Below are 18386 nucleotides of genomic sequence, written 5' to 3'. Positions count from 1 at the left end.
TCATCACAGAAAACTCAATCCACATTAACCCCAAACCGGGTAGGCTGCTGCCATTTCAAAGACACAGTCAAAAGAAACAGACATTTCTCTATAGTCAAACCCAGACTCCTAAATCTGGCTGGAGTCATATAAAATTTTTGTTTTAAAATCACTATTGATCAGAAAAATGAACATTAAAACAAGTCTGAGCTAGTTTTCTATAACTATCAGATTGGCCAATATGATAGAAAAGGAAAATAAGAAATGTTGGAGGGGATATAGGAAAATTAAAACACATTCACTGTTGGTGGCGTTATATACTGATTCAACCACTATATAGAACAGTCTGGAACTAAGCCCCCAAAATTATAAATCATGGATACCCTTTGGCCAAGCAATACCATTACTAAGTCTATATCCCAAGATTTTTTTTTTAATTAAAAAAGGAAAAGTAGTTCCAAAAGATTGGAAATTGAGAGGATGTCCATCCATTTTGAATGGCTGAACAAGTGGTTATATATGATTGTGATGTAATATTATTGTGATATAAGAAATGACAAGCAGGATGCTCTCAGGAAAACCTGGAAAATTTTATATGATCTGATACAACATTAAATGAGCAGAAACAGAAGAATACTGTACACAGTAACAACAATATTGTATAATGATCAACTATGAATGACTCAGCTATTCTCAACAACACAATGACCCAAGAAACTTTTGAAGGACTTTAATGAAAAATGCTATCCATCTCCAGATAAAGAACTAATGGAATCTGAATACAGATTGCTGCACACTTTTACTGTACTGTCTTTACTTTTCTTGGTTGTTTTTTCAATCAATTTTTTTTCTTATATAACATGACTAAGTAAAAATATATTTTGCATGTATGTACATATATAAACCATGCAAATTTATTTATCTTGTCATTGTGGGAGGGTATCAAGGTGGGAAGGATCAAATTTGGAACTCATTTTTTTAATGATTATAAAAATTATTTTACATGTAATTGGAAAAAAATAAAATGTTGATTTTAAAAAAAATAAGAAACAGTTCTTAGAAGAGCTTTCCCCATTCCCTGCCAAAAAAGGAATTTCCAACTGAAACATGAAAAGGCATAAATACAGAAAAACATCTTGAGAAAAATGACACACACATTCCAAGTAATATCACAGATGATCTGACCTGCTGTATTTCAATACATTAACTAAGGTCTAAACATCTGAGAAAGTATAAAAAGAGTGGTTTTATTCTAGAGTTTGCTGTAGGTAATTAACAAAGTAAATCATGGTGAGGAAAGGCAGGGTTATGATGGAAAATACGACACAATGGATGTCGTATGACATGCATAAAGAGTATAAATTAAATCATCAGGAACATCTATGAGTAAGGAGCATTTAACGGGCCTGACAATGAGAAGTATATCAATGCTTGGTATATCCTTTAATTGCATCACCTTACATTTTACCAAAGAAGCAATCTCACACAAAGATCAACCTAAGCATTGTGCTGAGTGTGGAGGAATACTTTGAAAATATCTTCTAAAAGTCCAGAAGGAAAGAAAGCAGTCTGAAATCACAAGAAGCATTAAAACTCCATTTTTAGGTGAGTCCCAAGACAAAAGAAGAAAGTAAAAATTCCTTACACAGCATTAGGAAATCCATTTTTTTTAAACATGGTAATGATGTTCACAATAGACTCTCCATGATTCTTCATCCAAGACTTAAAAACTGAATAACAAGAATCCAATTAAATCATTTTCAGGAAGCATGTAGTGATATAATAGTAAGGAACGACTCTGAAATCAGAGCATCTCAGGTCAAGTCCCTATTCTGCCACTTGCTACCTAAGTGACCTTGGTTAAGTGACAGTTTTGAGCTCAATGGAGATAATAAATGGCTGTTCCCTGTAATCCTCAGCAAACTGTTGCTGGGCATAAAGACTGCTATTCAATTAATCCTTTAATTTAGCACCTCCAGGCTAAATAAACTTTATTTAGAAATTTATTTTTTATTTATTAATAATTTTAAAAAAAAACATCCCTTAGATAAAACGCCTCTTTTCCGCATTTGTGTGGCTTTATTCTGATGTCCGACAGGTCACAGTTGAAATAATCACCATAAATTACTGAGGACCAGCCTAAGCCTGACTGGAGATATTCACTATCAAGAAGGCTGCAAGATGATGAATATTTTAGCTACTCAGCAAAATCAGCTACTAAATTGTAGAGAGGCTTCACTGTATGTAGGGAACATTCACATTTGCAAAGTCACAGCTCCCCATTGCAAGTAATACTTCTTAGGGGGTTATGAGCTCCAAATGAAGAAAGGCCAGCATCTCTGAATGTTTACCATCCCTGCCTGCTTTGCAAAGGTGGAAGGTACAGTCAAGTTGGTTTCAACCACAGCATTCCATCCCTTTGAAGCTCCATAGGAGATAAGAATTGGCTTCCTCCATTGTTCACCAGGAAATCGATCTTTCCATGGACGTCTAATGTAGATTCAATTAAGCTGTTGACCTAAAACAACCGTAAGAAACTAAGTTTGTCAATGATACCAAACTTGAGAGGTATCTCTCTGCAGTGGGTTCTGACTTCTGCTGGTTTGTGAGATCTACACTGAGATTCACTTGGTTGGTTAGTTTTTTAACATGAATTCAGTGTATTTCTTAAATTAATGATTTAAAAAAAAAAAAAAAAACAAGATAACTCAAACCCCCAGAAAGGAGGAATGTCTGGTACAGTCTTTGCAGTAATAATTTGACTGTAAGTCCAATTTATGTGACTGAAGTTTCTCTTTTGAAACTCGATAAGTGGCAAAAAAATTATTAATCAATTTTCATATTTAAAACTGAGAGCTGCATGTCTGTGCATATTTCAGTATTTAATAGAATTATACTTGTATTTGTCCTCACAGAAATACTTATTTTTTTTGAGGAGGGGGGCAAGAGAATAACTTTTGACTTTATAGTTTAGAACTGGTTGCATATAGACAGCTGAACCAGCTCAATCATAAAACCATTTATTGCTAGTCTTTTTTCTCCCAGAACTTCAGGTGAGAATTGATTGGGTCAATTGAGATCAATTGAGAATTGATGAGTCTCAACAACTGAATAACTTAGGAAGATCACAGATGACTGATTAACATAGAGGAGTTTTTCACATAAATTTTGGAGGAAAACAGAAATGTTTAAAATTGGTGAGGTGGGTAATGCTTCTAATTTGAAACAATGCTAGAACCCTCATCACAGAAAACTCAATCCACATTAACCCCAAACCGGGTTGGCTGCTACCATTTCAAAGACACAGTCAAAAGAAACAGACATTTCTCTATAGTCAAACCCAGACTCCTAAATCTGGCTGGAGCCAGATTAAAGTGTAATTGGGAAATATTTAACAAAATCAATTTTAAAAGAATACAATATAGATAATGTTAATTTGTGGTTTTCTAAACTAATATGCAGGTTACAGGGATCCATTTGTATTTGATACCCCTGTCCTACAATATCTAAGATTTGAAAGTCAATGCAGAGTGGAAAGTCTTTTAATTTTTGAAGTATTAGTGCTCTTTTGTCCCCTATTTTATACCCTTTACTACCTCACATTACAGGATTCCGATTTCTCACCTGAAAAAAGACCTTTATACATATTTCTTTCCTTTTGTGTTTTGATAAGCACTAAGATGAAGCTGTTGAGGTTAGAAGAAAAACTCAGCTGGTTTGTTTATTGTTGTTGTTGTTTTGTTGATTTGGAAACACACTGACTTCAATACTTAATTAGGAATTTACTGTCTTGTATGCTTATTTTCAGTTTTCAATAAGACCAACTCTGTACAACTAAAGCTCTTAGAAAAAAATATTCTGATAAATTTTTTAAAAGAAAATCATTCACTCCTGAGTGACATATGAATAGTGATGTATTGAGTGAAATATGGGGTGAAAGGAAGAAGTGAAAAAAAAAACAATTAGAAGGCTATTGAGTTAGTCTCATGAGAGGTAAGATGAACCAGTCCTGTGGTGGTGGTTCTACGAGTGTAAAGGAGACATATAGGAGTGATGTTGTGAATGTTGGACGTTGAAAAGCCAAGACTTGATAATGGATTGGATATGTAAGTGTGAATTTTTATTTTTTATTTGCCTATCCAAGCATCTAGCATAATACTTTGCACATAATTATATCGACAATGCTATGCTTACAAAGACAAGAAAATATTTTCAAAAAAGGATTTAAAGAAAAGTATTTATGATTAATCTGCTATTAACCAGAAAAAGATTAACAATTTCCCAACCAGTTTTACTAATCAGGAGTACATTATGTCAAGGAAAAATATATCAAAAAAGTACTTAAATCTTTACTGCTTTCTCAAAATTATTTTCATAACTTTTAGAGAAAGAAAAATTAAAAGTATTAATTTTACCTCTACTTCTTTTTGAATATTGCACTGAATGGGGGTAACAATGGCTGGGTTGGAGGGCAGACATTCAGCATTCAACTCTTCTGCTGGAGATTTTAATCTATCAAAATTATGGGAGGTGATAACTACATTACACTCTGGCAAGAAAACCAAAGAAATAAATAAAACAATGTTATTGGAAAATTAAAAAAAATTGATTTTAAAAATCTTTTCAACTGTTCCTAATTTTACCAGTAATAATATACATATATTTCAGTAAATCTATATCCTAACGTGTTTGGCACTCCATCAAGAGAACAAGATAAAGAGGGGGGGGGAATGAAGAGAGAGAGAGGGAAGAGAGATGGGGAGGGGGGGGAGAGAAAGAAAGAGAGAGAGAGAGAGAGAGAGAGAGAGAGAGAGAGAGAGAGAGAGAGAGAGAGAGAGACCGACCTTCTAAAGTTTGCATTCTCATTCTAAGCAATACTTTTTGGTCTTTCCATAACCTTTCATAAAGAATCTACCCAGTGTCTGTTGGATGGCCTATGTAAATTCATAAAGGCAGGAAGGATCTGAGCATCTCTAATTTAGCAATGATAATGATCCTCCTCACCTCTCAAATCTAATATGTTTATGCAGAATAGATAATGCAAGTTGTAAATAACATCTCTTACATGGCTGGCCATGAAATACACATTTCTTCAGGTAATTGAAACGTATTGTCATGTGTTTCATTACCATATTGCTATATTCACAATAAAGCTTGTACATGTATTTGTATATTTTTATTATAACACAGGAGTCCTTAACCTTTTTCTTACAGATTCTCCTTTGGCAGTCTATTGAAGATTATCAAATCCTTCTCAGAATAACATTTTTTTAAAACCCAAAATAAATTTATAGTACCACAAAGGAAACTAATTATATTATTATGTAGTTACAAATACAGTTATTTAAAAGACAAGTTCATGAACATTCTAAAAATTCATAAACCCTTTGGGAACTGTTAGGCCCAGGATAAGAACTACAGGCATAAAGAAAATCTTTGTGAATGTATTCAGTGTGGTTTTGTGATAGTGTCTGTCATGTACTAGATGCTTAATAAATGTTTATTGATTGATTGATTTAAAATAAGAAAACAGTCCTTGATTTCACCTTGTAGTTTTCAATCCAAAAATACACTCTTTATCCTTTATGCAATATTTGTTAAACCATTGCTATTTATAAGGCAAAAGAGGCAATATGATACAGTGGATAAAGGATCAATTTTTGGAATGAGGAAGATTAGAATTGAGGTCCCTTCTCTGACACCTGCTAGCTATGTGACCATGGGCACCATTCAACTTCTCACTGCTACAAGAAACTTTCTTTTTTTTTAAATTTAAATAACTTTTTATTGACAACCCATGCCAGGGTAATTATTTACAGCATTATCCCTTGCACTCACTTCTGTTCCAATTTTTCCCCTCTCTCCCTCCACCACCTCCCCCAGATGGCAAGCAGTCTACAAGCAACTTTCTATGGCTCTTAGTTACAGAGGAATTTTAAGCCTTCATGGACAGAGAAAATTTTCACACCAGAATTTCCCAAACTGAAGAAATCACGGTCAGAGCAAACACACACACCACTACACAAAGAAAAATGAAAATCTAATTTCAAGGAACTTGTATCCTAAAAAGAAAGAATACAATCTTGTGTGTCTGTGACAAGTGCAAAGAAAAAAAATCAAGATAATGAGTTATAAGAAATATGAGGGTGGGATCCTTTTCAGGTGCTTGAGTAAAAAAGAAAAGGCTTCATGGAGAAGATGGGACTTAGACTGGACTTTAAAGAGAGGGATTTCAGCAGATGGAGTTGTAGAGAAAATGCATGTTCTGTCTGGGGGATGATCTGCATGAATGAGTAAAGAGAGAGGTCAGGACAAAGTCAAGAACAGTTTTCTAAGTTGGCTGGCACATAGAGTACCTAAAAGAGAATAGAGATAAATGAGCCTGGAAGGTCATTTGAAGACAGAATACAGAGGACCTTGAAGAGGGTTAAAAATTCTATTTTATTCTAAATGCCATGAAAAACCATTAAATTTTTTTTAGCAGGGAAGTGATAGACATAGAGACAAAACAGATGATTTTGGCAGCAATTTAAAAGAATGAAGTGACCAAAGGAAAGAATGGAGGCAGAGAACAGTTAAGAATCCAGAAAAAAATTATAAAACCTTGAATAAAGGTAGCAGGATAGTTAATAGAATTGAGGGAATAGGCATGAGAAATATTTCACAAGACGAGGGAGGCAGGGATAAGTAGTACTTAGCAATGAAACAGATATTTAGGTTAAAGAAGAGGGAGAAAATTATTACCTGAGATTTCCAACCTGAGTAACCAGGTGGATGATGGTACCACCAACAGAACTAGAAATACTGGAAGGGGGGCAGTTGGGAGATGAGGATGTGCCGAGTCTGAGGTACTAGTGGGACCTACCTGCAAAAAGACCCACTAGGTAAGTGGAAATGTAGACCAGGGATTCAAGGAAGAGAGAAGCATAAAGAGTTTGGAATCATCCATAAAGAAGGGATAATTGAACATAGCAGAGGGCTGTGGATCAAATCATAAAGGTGAAAAGAAGAAATAGAAGAGAACCTTAGAGGAGACCCATACTGTGGGACTAGGAGAAAGGAAATGAATCAGTAAAATATAGGAGTGTTTGGATAGCTTATTTATCTTTGAATATACTACAATTTTCACAGTCCAGATTCACTTATTTGACTGACTGAATGGAAATAATTAAAAGGTAATAATTAACATATAAATGTCCTGAAGTTCACACTTAACCTATTTTAACTCACTAGAAGCTCATAACATTGAGGTAACTATTATTGGTATTGTTATCCCCAATTAATAACTAAAGTGTTTTGAGATCTCTTTTTCTAAGGGTTCACAGCATATTTTTCCTAATTGAAATAACATTCTCATCTTTCATGATCACATTCTAAGTTCAGGTGACTGGGAATCCTGTTTCTTCATTTGTTAAGTGAAAGGATTATACTAGATGGTCTCCGAGATACCTTCCAGCTCCAATTGTATGAGCCTCTGATTCCTTAAGGTTAGAAAATATTTAAATATGTTGCTGTTCTATAAGTTGTATTGGATTTTTCATGTTCCCATTTTGGGGTTTCTTGGCAAAGATATTCCTTTTCCAGTTCATTTTATAGATGAGGAAACTGAGGCAAACAGGATTAAGTAATTTGCCAAGGATCATATAACTTGGGAGAGACAAATGTTACTTTTAATTTTGTCTTCCTGACTCTAGGAGCTCTATCCACTGTACGACCTAGCTGCCCTGATTTCTCTGGAGCTGGGAATTTTAAAAAATGGAAATAAAAGAATGAATACAATATCTGGCATCCTGAGGGAAGATATAGTACCAAGAAAGGGTGACAGCCTCATGCCATCCACTTCGATATATTTAGGAAATGGTTCTCTCACTTTTATTCTTTATGTCCTGACCCTCTCCCCATTTTCCTCTCAGTCTTCTCTGTCTCTTCTAAAGTGATAAGAAAATAATAATATAGGATAAAGTTTGCAAAGCATTTTTAAAAATACTCTGTCCCTTGATTTTTACAACAGATTTGACAGTTAGAAACTAAAAGAATTCTTTGCATGTTCCAGAGAAGAAATCTAAAGGTGAAGGAGGAACTTGTCCACAGTTACAGTAAAATGTGTGCAAGTCAATAGGAACTACAATCATCTAGTAACATTTTTATGAACAATTAATATAAGGTCCTCCCCCATTCCCAACCAACTGGTGACTTAATCATAAGTCAATGTATTGTGGTGTATTTCTATCTGAAAGAAGACCATATATATGAATGTTATGGAATATTATTGTTCTGTAAGGAATGACCAGCAGGATGAATACAGAGAGGACTGGCGAGACTTACATGAACTGATGCTAATTGAAATGAGCAGAACCAGGAGATCATTATATACCTCAACAACGATACTGTTTGAGGATGTATTCTAATGGAAGTGGATCTCTTCAATAAAGAGAGCTAAATCAGTTTCAATTGATCAAGGATGGACAGAAGCAGCTACACCCAAAGAAAGAACACTGGGAGATGAATATAAACTGCTTGCATTTTTGTTTTTCTTCCCGGGTTATTTATACCTTCTGAATTCAATTCTCCCTGTGCAACAAGAAAACTGTTCGATTCTGCACACATATATTGTATCTAGGATATACTGTAACCTATTCAACATGTAAAGGACTGCTTGCCATCTGGGGGAGGGGGTGGAGGGAGGGAGGGAAAAATCGGAACAGAAGTGAGTGCAAGGGATAATGCTATAAAAATTACCCTGGCATGTGTTCTATCAATAAAAAGCTATTAAATAAATAAATAAATAGATTCTGTCAATAAAAAGTTATTAAATAGATTCTGTCAATAAAAAGTTATTAAATAAATGAATGAATAAATGAATAGATAGATGGATGGATGGATGGATGAATGAATGAATGAATAAATAAATGAATAAATGAGTGAACAAATAAATAAATAAATAAGAAAGAAGACTATGACATTCAGGAATTGAATTTAAGTGAGGCAGGGTTTTGCAGTCATCAGCCTTACACTCTCCTCCAGAGCCATCTAGGTCTGGTGGTAAAATATGACTGGAGAGGTTCCCCAGATGCAGGGGGCTTGGCCTTTTTAAGGTAGGTCTCAGTTTGATTGAGGCAACACCCATTCGGTGATTAAAACTAAGTAAGAATCGAGGGGGAAATGACCTCTTTTACCTAGTTAAAAAATATATATCAATCTGATGAATTTGGCTCTTTTTCAACAAATGAGGTGATTCAAGGCAATTCCAATAGACGTATTGGAAAAAGCCATCCTCATCCAGAGAACTATGGAGACTGAATTTAGATCAAAGCATAGAATTTTGACCTTTTGTTGTTTGGCACTTTTTTCTCATTTTTTTCCCCTTTTGATCTGATTTTTCTTCCACAGCATCATAAATAATGGAAATGTTTAGAAGAATTTCACATATTTAACCAATATGAAATTGTTTCCCCTCTAGGGGAGAGGGGAGGGATGGAAGGAGGGAGAAAAATTTGGAACACAAGGTTTTGCAAAGGTGAAAGTTGAAAACGATCTTTGTGTGTATGGGGAAAATAAAAAGGTATCAAAAAGTCAGTGTGGGAGGTTAACACCCTCAGGGTTTTTGACCAAAACATAAATAATTATACTCACCTTTCTGAAGTGTTAAAGTAACAAGATATGATGAACACTGCAACAACACAGTAAAAGCTGAGGGTCTGAATCACTGTTGTAAATACTGTCCTTGGTTGAGAAACAGCTGAAGTTTTATCTAAAAGATTGCCTCCACCCTGCGTTTTATCTAAAGGGATGACTTTCACACTTTTTTAATTTGGTCAACTTCCTTTATTTCCGATTTTCCACAGAAAATGTTCTCATTCCAGGAACAAACTAGCCAGCTACTTGGCAACTATTCCCCAGACGCCTTCCCTTTCCTCCCTTGAATAAGGCTCCCTTTCTCTACCACTCGTTTCTTCTGAGGAAGTTGTTATGAATTTATCCTGAATTGTGGGCGGAATGCTGCCTTTTGGTCATGGATTAAAGGCTTGAAATGTTTAAAAAAAAAAAAAAAAAAAAAAAAAGTAAAACTTGTGATCTGGGAAGTGGATCTGCCCTCAGCAGTTTTCCCTGCTTTCACTCCGGCCTCCTATCTGGGATCCCCAGTCACTGGGTCCCTCACCAGTAGGCCTCTCCCAGAGGTCCCAGCACCGCAAATTCTCCCACACTGGCCAGCCACCGCCTTCTCCCGAGCGACCCCCCGGGGCCTGACCGTGTACACAGCTGCCCCCCGACCTGCCCCTACTTTCGGATTCTAGAGTTTCTGCTCCTCTTAAGGAAACTATTCCAGACCTTCCCATTGGCTCCCAGGTCCGTGCCCCAGCAGCCATTTTCCCTCTTCGAATGGCTTCCCCACACTCTGCTGCAAGTTCCCTCCATCCTCGCCTCCTAGTGTCGCTACAGCTCCTACGCTTCGGCTCCCATCCTTTCTCTCCTGTGCCCTCCTCCCCCGAAGTTACCCGGCTTTTACTCCTCTCTCCTCGAGTCTCTGGCTCAGCCCCGTTTACCCTCAAACACCCGCGCTTTCTCCCTACGGCTCCGCAAACTGCCCCCAGCGTCTGCCAGGGTCCTCCGCCCCTCCCCCGCACCCCGGGCCGGGCACACAGACACACCCAGGGGCAGCGGCTCGCTGGCTATAGCCTTGCCCGTGCCCGTGCGGCCGCCGGTGACGATAGCCACTTGGCTCGGCCACAGCCCCGCAGCCACGGTCCCCATGACCTGCTTTGTCTCTGACCCACGGAGCGATGGCTCCCAGACCCACGGAGAGACAGGCAGAGCAACCGACCCACGGCAAGCAGGCAGCCTGCTCGCCCTCCCGGGCGGGCTTTTTATCCTTAATTGGTTGGAGACACTGATAGCTTAGAGGTGGGCGGAAAACTTGGATGGGGCCAATTCCTCGCCTCCGCGCGGCCATCCCCTGAAACCCCACTTACTGTCCTCGCCCCCAAACCCAGCCTGCTTGTTCTCCCCACACTCGTGCTTTGCTTGCCCAGGCTTCATTACAGTTGTCTATTAACTACTGGGCAAAAGGTGAGGTCGTTTTCTCAGTCACCGAATCCCGTCCCGCCGTTAAGGTGCAGCTGCTTTTTTTTTTTTTTTTTTAAACTCTTATAAAAAGAGAAAAGAAGGAAGCAAAGAGGAAAGAAGGGATGGAGGAGAAGAAAAGGAAAGAAGGAAGGAAGGAAGGAAGGAAGGAAGGAAGGAAGGAAGGAAGGAAGGAAGGAAGGAAGGAAGGAAGGAAGGAAGGAAGGAAGGAAGGAAAGGGGAAGGAAGGAAGGAAGGAAAAGAAAGGAAGGAAAGGGGAAGGAAGGAAGGAAGAAAGGAGGGAGGAAAGAAAGGAGGGAAGGAAGGAAGGAGGGAAGGAAGAAAAGGAAAAGAGAGAGGGAACAGAGGAAGGGAAGGGAGAGAGGGAGAGAACAAAGGGAAAGGGAGAAAAGGGAGGGGAGAGAGGGGAAGAAGGGAGGGAGGGAGAACTATGGAGACTGAATGTGTGTCAAAGCATAGTATTTTTATCTTTTTGTTTATTTTTTCTTTCTCATGTTTTTTCTGTTTTGTTCTGATTTTTCCTATACAACACGACAAATATGAAAATATGGTTAAAAGAATTGCACAAACAAGAGAACTGTTCGGTTCTGCACATATATATTGTATCTAGGATATACTGTGACATATTTAACATGTATAGGACTGCTTGCCATCTGGGGGAGGGGGTGGAGGGAGGGAGGGGAAAAATCGGAATCCTTTGAGTGCAAAGGATAATGCTGTAAAATTTACCCTGGCATGGGCTCTGTCAATAAAAAGTTATTAAAAAAAAAAAAAGAATTGCACATATTCAACCTTCATCAGATTGCTTGCTGTCTTGGCAATAGGAGAGATAAAGGAAAGAGGGAGAAAAATTGTTATGTTGAAATTTTTAAAAATTCAATTGTTCATGGATAGGCTGAGCTATTATAATAAAAATTTTAGATGATATTAAATGCTGGAGGGGATGCTCGAAAACTGGGACATTAATACATTGTGGGTAGAGTTGTGAAATGATCCAACTATTCTGAAGAGCAATTTGGAACTATGCCCAAATGACTATCAAACTGTGCATAATGGTCTTTGATAGAGCAGTGTCTCTGCTGGGCCTGTGTCCCAAAGAAATCATAAAAAAGGGAAAAGGGCCCACAATGCAAAAATATTTGTAGTAGTCCTTTTTGTAGTGGCAAAGAACTGGAAACTGAGTGGATGCCCATCAGTTGGAGAATGACTAAATAAGTTATGGGATATGAATGTTATGGAATATTATTGTTCTAAAGAAATGATCAGCAGGATGTAATGCTAAGTGAAGTGATTAGAATCAAGAGAATATTGTACACAGCTCCAACAAGATTGTGCGATGTTCAATTCTGATAGACATGGCTCTTCAACAGTGAGATATTTCAGACTGATTCCAATACACTTGTGATGCAGAACCATCTGTATTCAGAAAGAGGACTGTGAGGTCTGAATGTGGGTCACAACATAGTATTTTCACCTTTTTCAGTTGTTGATTGCTTACTTTTTGTTTTCTTTCTCATTTTTTTCTTCTTTTTGATCTGATTTTTCTTATGTAGCATAATAAATGTGGAAATATGTATAGAAGAATTGCACAAGTTTAACATATATTGGATTACTTGCTATTTAGGTAAGGCAGGGAAGAGGAAGAAAAAATCTGCAACATAAAATTTTGCAAGAGTGAATGTTGAAAATTATCTTTGCACATATTTTGAAAATAAAAGCTATTATTTAAAAAATAAATGACAATTTTATCCAAATTAATCTACCTATTCAGTGCCATGCCAATCAAACTGCTAAAAACAAAAAAAAAAACCTTTATAGAACTACAAAAAATAATGACAAAATTTATCTGGAAGAACAAAAGATCAAGATTATCAAAGGAATTAATGAAAAAAAAATTCAAAGGAAGCTTCCCTAGTCATGCCAGACCTTAAACTATATTATAAAGTAGTGGTTACCAAAATCATTTTGTACTGACTAAGAAAGAGAGTAGTAGATCAGACGAATAGGTTAGGTACACAAGACACAAAGTACACAAGTCACTGGCAATAGTAATCTAATGTTGGATAAATCCAAGTACTCGGGCTTCTGGAATAAGAGCTTACTATTTGACATCAATTGCTGGGGAATTTGGAAAATAGTTTGGCAGAAACCAGCCATTGACCAACATCTAATACATTATACTAAGATAAAGTTGAAATGGATTATGATTTAAACAAAGGGTGGTACAACAAGCAAATTAGTAATGCAAGAGATTATTTATTGGATCTGTGAAGAAGCAAGGGATTTATAGCCAAAGAAGAGCTAGAGAACATTATGAAATGCAAAATGGATAATTTTGATTGCATTAAGTTAAAACGGTTTTACACAAACAAAGCCAATGCATCCAAGATTAAGTATGGGGACTGAATGTAGATTGTGGTGTTCTTGTTCTTCTTTAAAATGTATAATATAAGATGAATGGTTCTTTCTGGGGAGGTTTTCTTGGAGGCAGCTTTAGTATCAGTTGAAAGTAATAATCACCTCAAAACACAGCCAGGTGATAAAAGTTCAGATCTTTTATTATCTCCAATATAGCCCGGTTAGCTTAGAGCCCTCCGAATGTCTCCAAATCCAAAGGTTTTGTCCTTCAGCCTCTGCTTTCTTCAGCCTTCAATCCAGCTCCAAGTTGAATCTGCCTTGCCTCCGAGAGAGGCCTTCTGGCTCTCAATCTCCCGAAGTGCTCTGTGTCTGCACCAGGGTGCTCCTCTCCAATCCAGCTGAACTCTCTTCTGCCACCAGCCAGCCAAGTGGAAAATATATATTCTCTCTTGCCTCGGAGAGAGGGCTTCTGGTGTAATTCCGCTGAAATCTCCCCGAGAGCCTCTGTCTGTTTCTTTTATACAAGAGGGAGGAATTGTGGGATGCGAGAGAGAGGGATTATGGATTTTCTCCCATAGTGATCTCTGGCCCTAAGAGCTTTAAGGGAGGTGTGAATTCACAAAGTTACAAAGTTTGCTTTGTGAGTCTCCCATACTTGGGAACTCCGATGAGTAAAGTGTAAACATAAGCATTGTACTAATTAGTTCTACTTAGTGCCTTGTTTCAGGTTCTGGCCCAAAATATCTTCTTGTAAGATCAGATCAATAATCTATCAACTCTAATGAGTTAGCAGTTTGTAAAGATTCCAACAGTAGATCAAAACAAATTTCACCTTTTTGTTTGTTTTTCTTTCTTGTGATTTTTTCCCATTCTGATTTTTCTTGTACAAGATGACAAATAAGAAAATATGTTTAAAAGGATTGCACATATTTAACTTATATCAGATTGTTTGCTGCCTTGAGGAAGGGGTAAGGGAGGAAACAAGAAAAATTTAGAACACAAAGTTTTGCAAAAATAAATGTTGAAAATTTTCTTTACATGTATTTGGAAAAAGAAAATACTATTGAGAAAAAAATAAAATAAAAATATTTTTAAAATAAAAAATTTTAAAATAATATTTTAAAGTCATTTTTAAAAAGAAGTGTCTTTTCAGATGATAACAAATATATTATAAAAATCATAAAAGTAAACCACCAAAACTTTTTCATCTTAATAGTATTTTATTTTTTTCACAATTACTGTAAAGATAGTTTTTAACATTCATCTTTGTGATATTTTGAGTTCTACATTAGTCATGTGTAAGAATACTCAGAACCAAAGGGAAAAACCATAAGAAAGGGAAAAAGGGGAGTAGGAAGAATAGTGTCTTTTGATCTGAATTTAGACTCCATAGTTCTCTCTGGATGTCATCAGCATTTTTGATTATGAGTCCCTTGGAATTTTTGTAGGTCTTTGCATTGCTGAGAAGATTTTGTCATTTTCTACCCCAAATCTATTGGAATTGTCTTGTATCATTGTATTGCTGAGAAGAGCTAAGCCTATCATAGTTGATTATCACACAGTCTTGCTGTTACTGTGTATAATGTTCTCTTGGTTCTGCTCACTTCACTCATGGCATACTTTTTATTACTAGAAAATCTCAAACTTGTATTTCTTTGGCTCCTAAGTTAATTCTAAAGATAATCTTAAAATCCTTTCCATAAAATCACAGAGAATTATGTGGAATGTGTCTTAGCCTGTTGCAGATCTCTAAATCCCTAGCTTGTGCCATATGATTCCCGAAATCCCTGGATACTTCTCAGACTTTGCCAACATGTTGGATTGTGGGCCTTAGAGTCCCAAAGTCTAAATGCAGCCATTGAAAAATTAGTATGTGAAGAATGGAAAAGCTTAGTTCTTGAACATATATATATACACACATATAAACATTCATATGTATATGTTTTATTAGGTCATTTTTTCAACTAAGTCTGACTCTTTGTGGTCCCATTTGGGGTGTTCTTGACAAAGATACTTAGCCAATTTCTTTTCCTGCACATTTTACATATGAGGAACTGAGGCAAACAGGGTTAAGTGATTTGCCACTTAGTGACACAGGTAGTAAGTGTCTAAGGTCAAATTTGAACTTAGGAAGATGGGTCTTTTTAATTCTAGGGCCAATATTCTATTCACTGTGCAACCTAAGTGTTCTATATGTATATGCATATACATATGTATGTAGAAGTATACATATATATACACACACAAAACACATACACACACACATGTTTGTACATCATTATTTACCCATTGTCTCCTTCATTAATCTATAGCTATCTTGAGGACAGGGAGTTCTTTATGCTTTATGATTTGTAATGGTTAGCACAGTGTCAGCACATAAAAAGATGCTTATGAAATGCTTGACTTGACTTCCAGGTTATGAATCCTAAACTGAATAAAAAATATATATAATGTAGCCTACTGTTTTCCTCAGGTTCCATTCACAACATTTAGCCAGGGGGCTTCCACTTAAACAATTTTGACATGGGAATTACTTGAGACAGTTTGGAAACTGTCCTCCTTGTTCAGGGGAAAGGGCAAAACAATTCCTATAATTTTAGTGGTTCCCCTTCAGGCACCCAGTGATCAGAAATTCCTTATGAAACTGGAAAACTTGTTCTTCATTTTCCATGACATTGCTGCTGCTTGCTTTTTCCCATCTGTCTCACAAATCCATGGTTTCCCCCCACAATAGAACAGATGCTTGCCCTGCCAATTGATTGTGGAGAATTCCACATTTAGAATCACAGACTCTTGAATGCTGACAGTAATGCAGAGGAGGCTTCCAGGCTATCTCCCTGTAGTCAAGCAAAATCACTACCCAAGCCAGAAGAGACTCTTGTTCCTCCTCTTAGATCTCCTCCACAGAAGATAGTGCTGCAGCTTCCCTCAGTTATCTCCCTTTAAGTCTAAGTACCCTCACAATCAAGAAAACTTTCTTTTATATGCAGCCAAAGGTCTTCTTGTTCTTCCCTCCTTAGATATAAAGAAAACTGGTTGGTTATCCTTTTTGATGGGAGCCCTTTTAAGCCTGGAAGGTTAGATCTGTTTTCTTCTTCTTGAGTATGAACCATAATTATTACCATTGGTTTTTAGAGAGATTTTAATTTTTGCAGAAGAACAAACTCTTAGACACTTTTGAGAACTTGAAGTGTTAACACAAGGAGAAGAACTATCATTTATGAATCCTAACCTGAATAAAAAATATATATAATGTAGCCTACTGTTTTCCTCAGGTTCCATTCACAACATTTGGCCAGGGGGCTTCCACTTAAACAATTTTGACATAGGAATTACTTGAGATCAACCTTTAACTGAGTATTTTCTTCATTAAATGAAAGAGTTGAGCTACGTGCTCTTTAAGGTCCCTTTCAGCCTCATATCTATGATCCTATGAATCTTTCCCATCTTTAAATAGGAAAATTATCTCCAGAGTGCAGAGAAAAGTGTTGAAAAGGGAGCTGTAGAGAACACCAGCTAAGTCTAAAACTAAGAAGAAAAGTCACTGAGGAAAATAAGGAAGTGTTTAAAGAATGAGGAATACATTCATTCAGAAGCAGTGAGAGACAGATTGAGGACAAAGATGGACATGGATTTATAGCAAGATTGCCAACCCAGGAATGGTGTAACTTCAAGAAGTGTGACTCTTTGTGTCAAAAAGGAATGTGTTATGGACACAAGGAAGAACTTCCAGGACCATAAGCTACGAGTTACCTTTTTGATTACCCATGTATCCTATATGTGTGCTTTACCATTATATACAAACATAGTACTCTATATTTAAGATGACTTTTCCCCACTGACCGATGGGTACATAGGGGAGAATGTGCCTCAGGATTTGCTGGACAACATATTATATCAATTATTCTTATCAGGCCACTTTAATAAACATTCTTTGCTAAAAATTAATTAAATCTGCTAGTTGATTGAAATGGTAAGCAAATGAGTAATGGTCATGAGCAACAACTAAAAAAATTCCCAACCCCTCAGGATTATCCCTGGATTCCTAAGGGGAGTATTAACCATCTAGCAAAACCCAGTCTAGCAAAACAAGTGGAAGTTCATAAAGTAACCCAGTTGGACACTGATTCAAAGGGTAATTTGGACCCTGTTTCAGTTCTCTAAGAGTTAGATCATTCACCCTCAGGCCTCTATTCCCTTACTGTCTCCTTTACTTCTTCATTGCTCCAGACATTGCTTAAATCATCATCCTATGATATTCTGTTCCTGCTTTTCTGAGACATCCGTGCTCCAGATTCTATCTCCAGCCCTCCAGAAAAAGTAAATAATGTTCTTATTGCTCAAATCCCTTGGTTTCCTATCATCATCAATAAATGTCTTGGTTTCTGTTATCTCCAGAGAACCCACTCTGACCTACCTGAAAATTTCTCTCTCTTATATTTGGGAAATGTTAAAAATCTGACCTAAGAAACTGTGACAATTTTCAGGATTTGATGTGGGAACCCCACCACCAGCAGATTGCTTTGGACAGGCAGGCCACTCTGGGAGGTTAAAAAAAAGTTACAGGGAAAGAAGGAGGGACAAAATTTGAAGTTAAAGAATTGCCTGTGGCTTAAAAAGAGCAGAAGCCAATGTGACCTCTATACTACTGGTTAGGAGTTGCCATCTCCATATGTATCCCATATGTTTCAGGCGTTGTTGACTTTGAAGAAATACTTTGTCCCTTTGGTTTTTTTATAATTCAGCAAGGACTCAAGGATGATTTTCTCAGGGAGTTCCAGAAAAGGATACACACATTGGAATCTGAAGTTGAGACTGTCCACCTACTCTAGCAGATTACATTGCCAGGATAGACAATTGCTACAAGAACTAGATAGTGACTCTGGTTTATTCACATATTAGGTCATATTGTTCAAATGGGAAGTCAGGCAAATAGCTTCAGGCTGAAATTTATGAAATAATACCAC

The 18386-nt window shown here is 36.9% G+C and overlaps 1 protein-coding gene across 1 annotated transcript in view; it reads right to left on the bottom strand.

The window, feature by feature from the left end:
- PECR (peroxisomal trans-2-enoyl-CoA reductase) overlaps positions 1-10811 on the bottom strand; it is a 107516-nt gene extending 96705 nt beyond the window's left edge. Inside the window, exon 1 of the mRNA XM_051983589.1 lies at positions 10735-10811. The gene's annotated coding sequence lies outside the window, so the exon portion shown is untranslated. The remainder of the gene's footprint in view (positions 1-10734) is intronic.
- Between the last annotated feature and the right edge of the window lie 7575 nt (positions 10812-18386).

Source organism: Antechinus flavipes, chromosome 3 (assembly GCF_016432865.1).
Source record: "Antechinus flavipes isolate AdamAnt ecotype Samford, QLD, Australia chromosome 3, AdamAnt_v2, whole genome shotgun sequence".
Lineage (NCBI taxonomy): Eukaryota > Metazoa > Chordata > Mammalia > Dasyuromorphia > Dasyuridae > Antechinus > Antechinus flavipes.
Note: the sequence above shows the minus strand (reverse complement) of the source record. Positions and strands in the feature narration are given on the sequence as shown.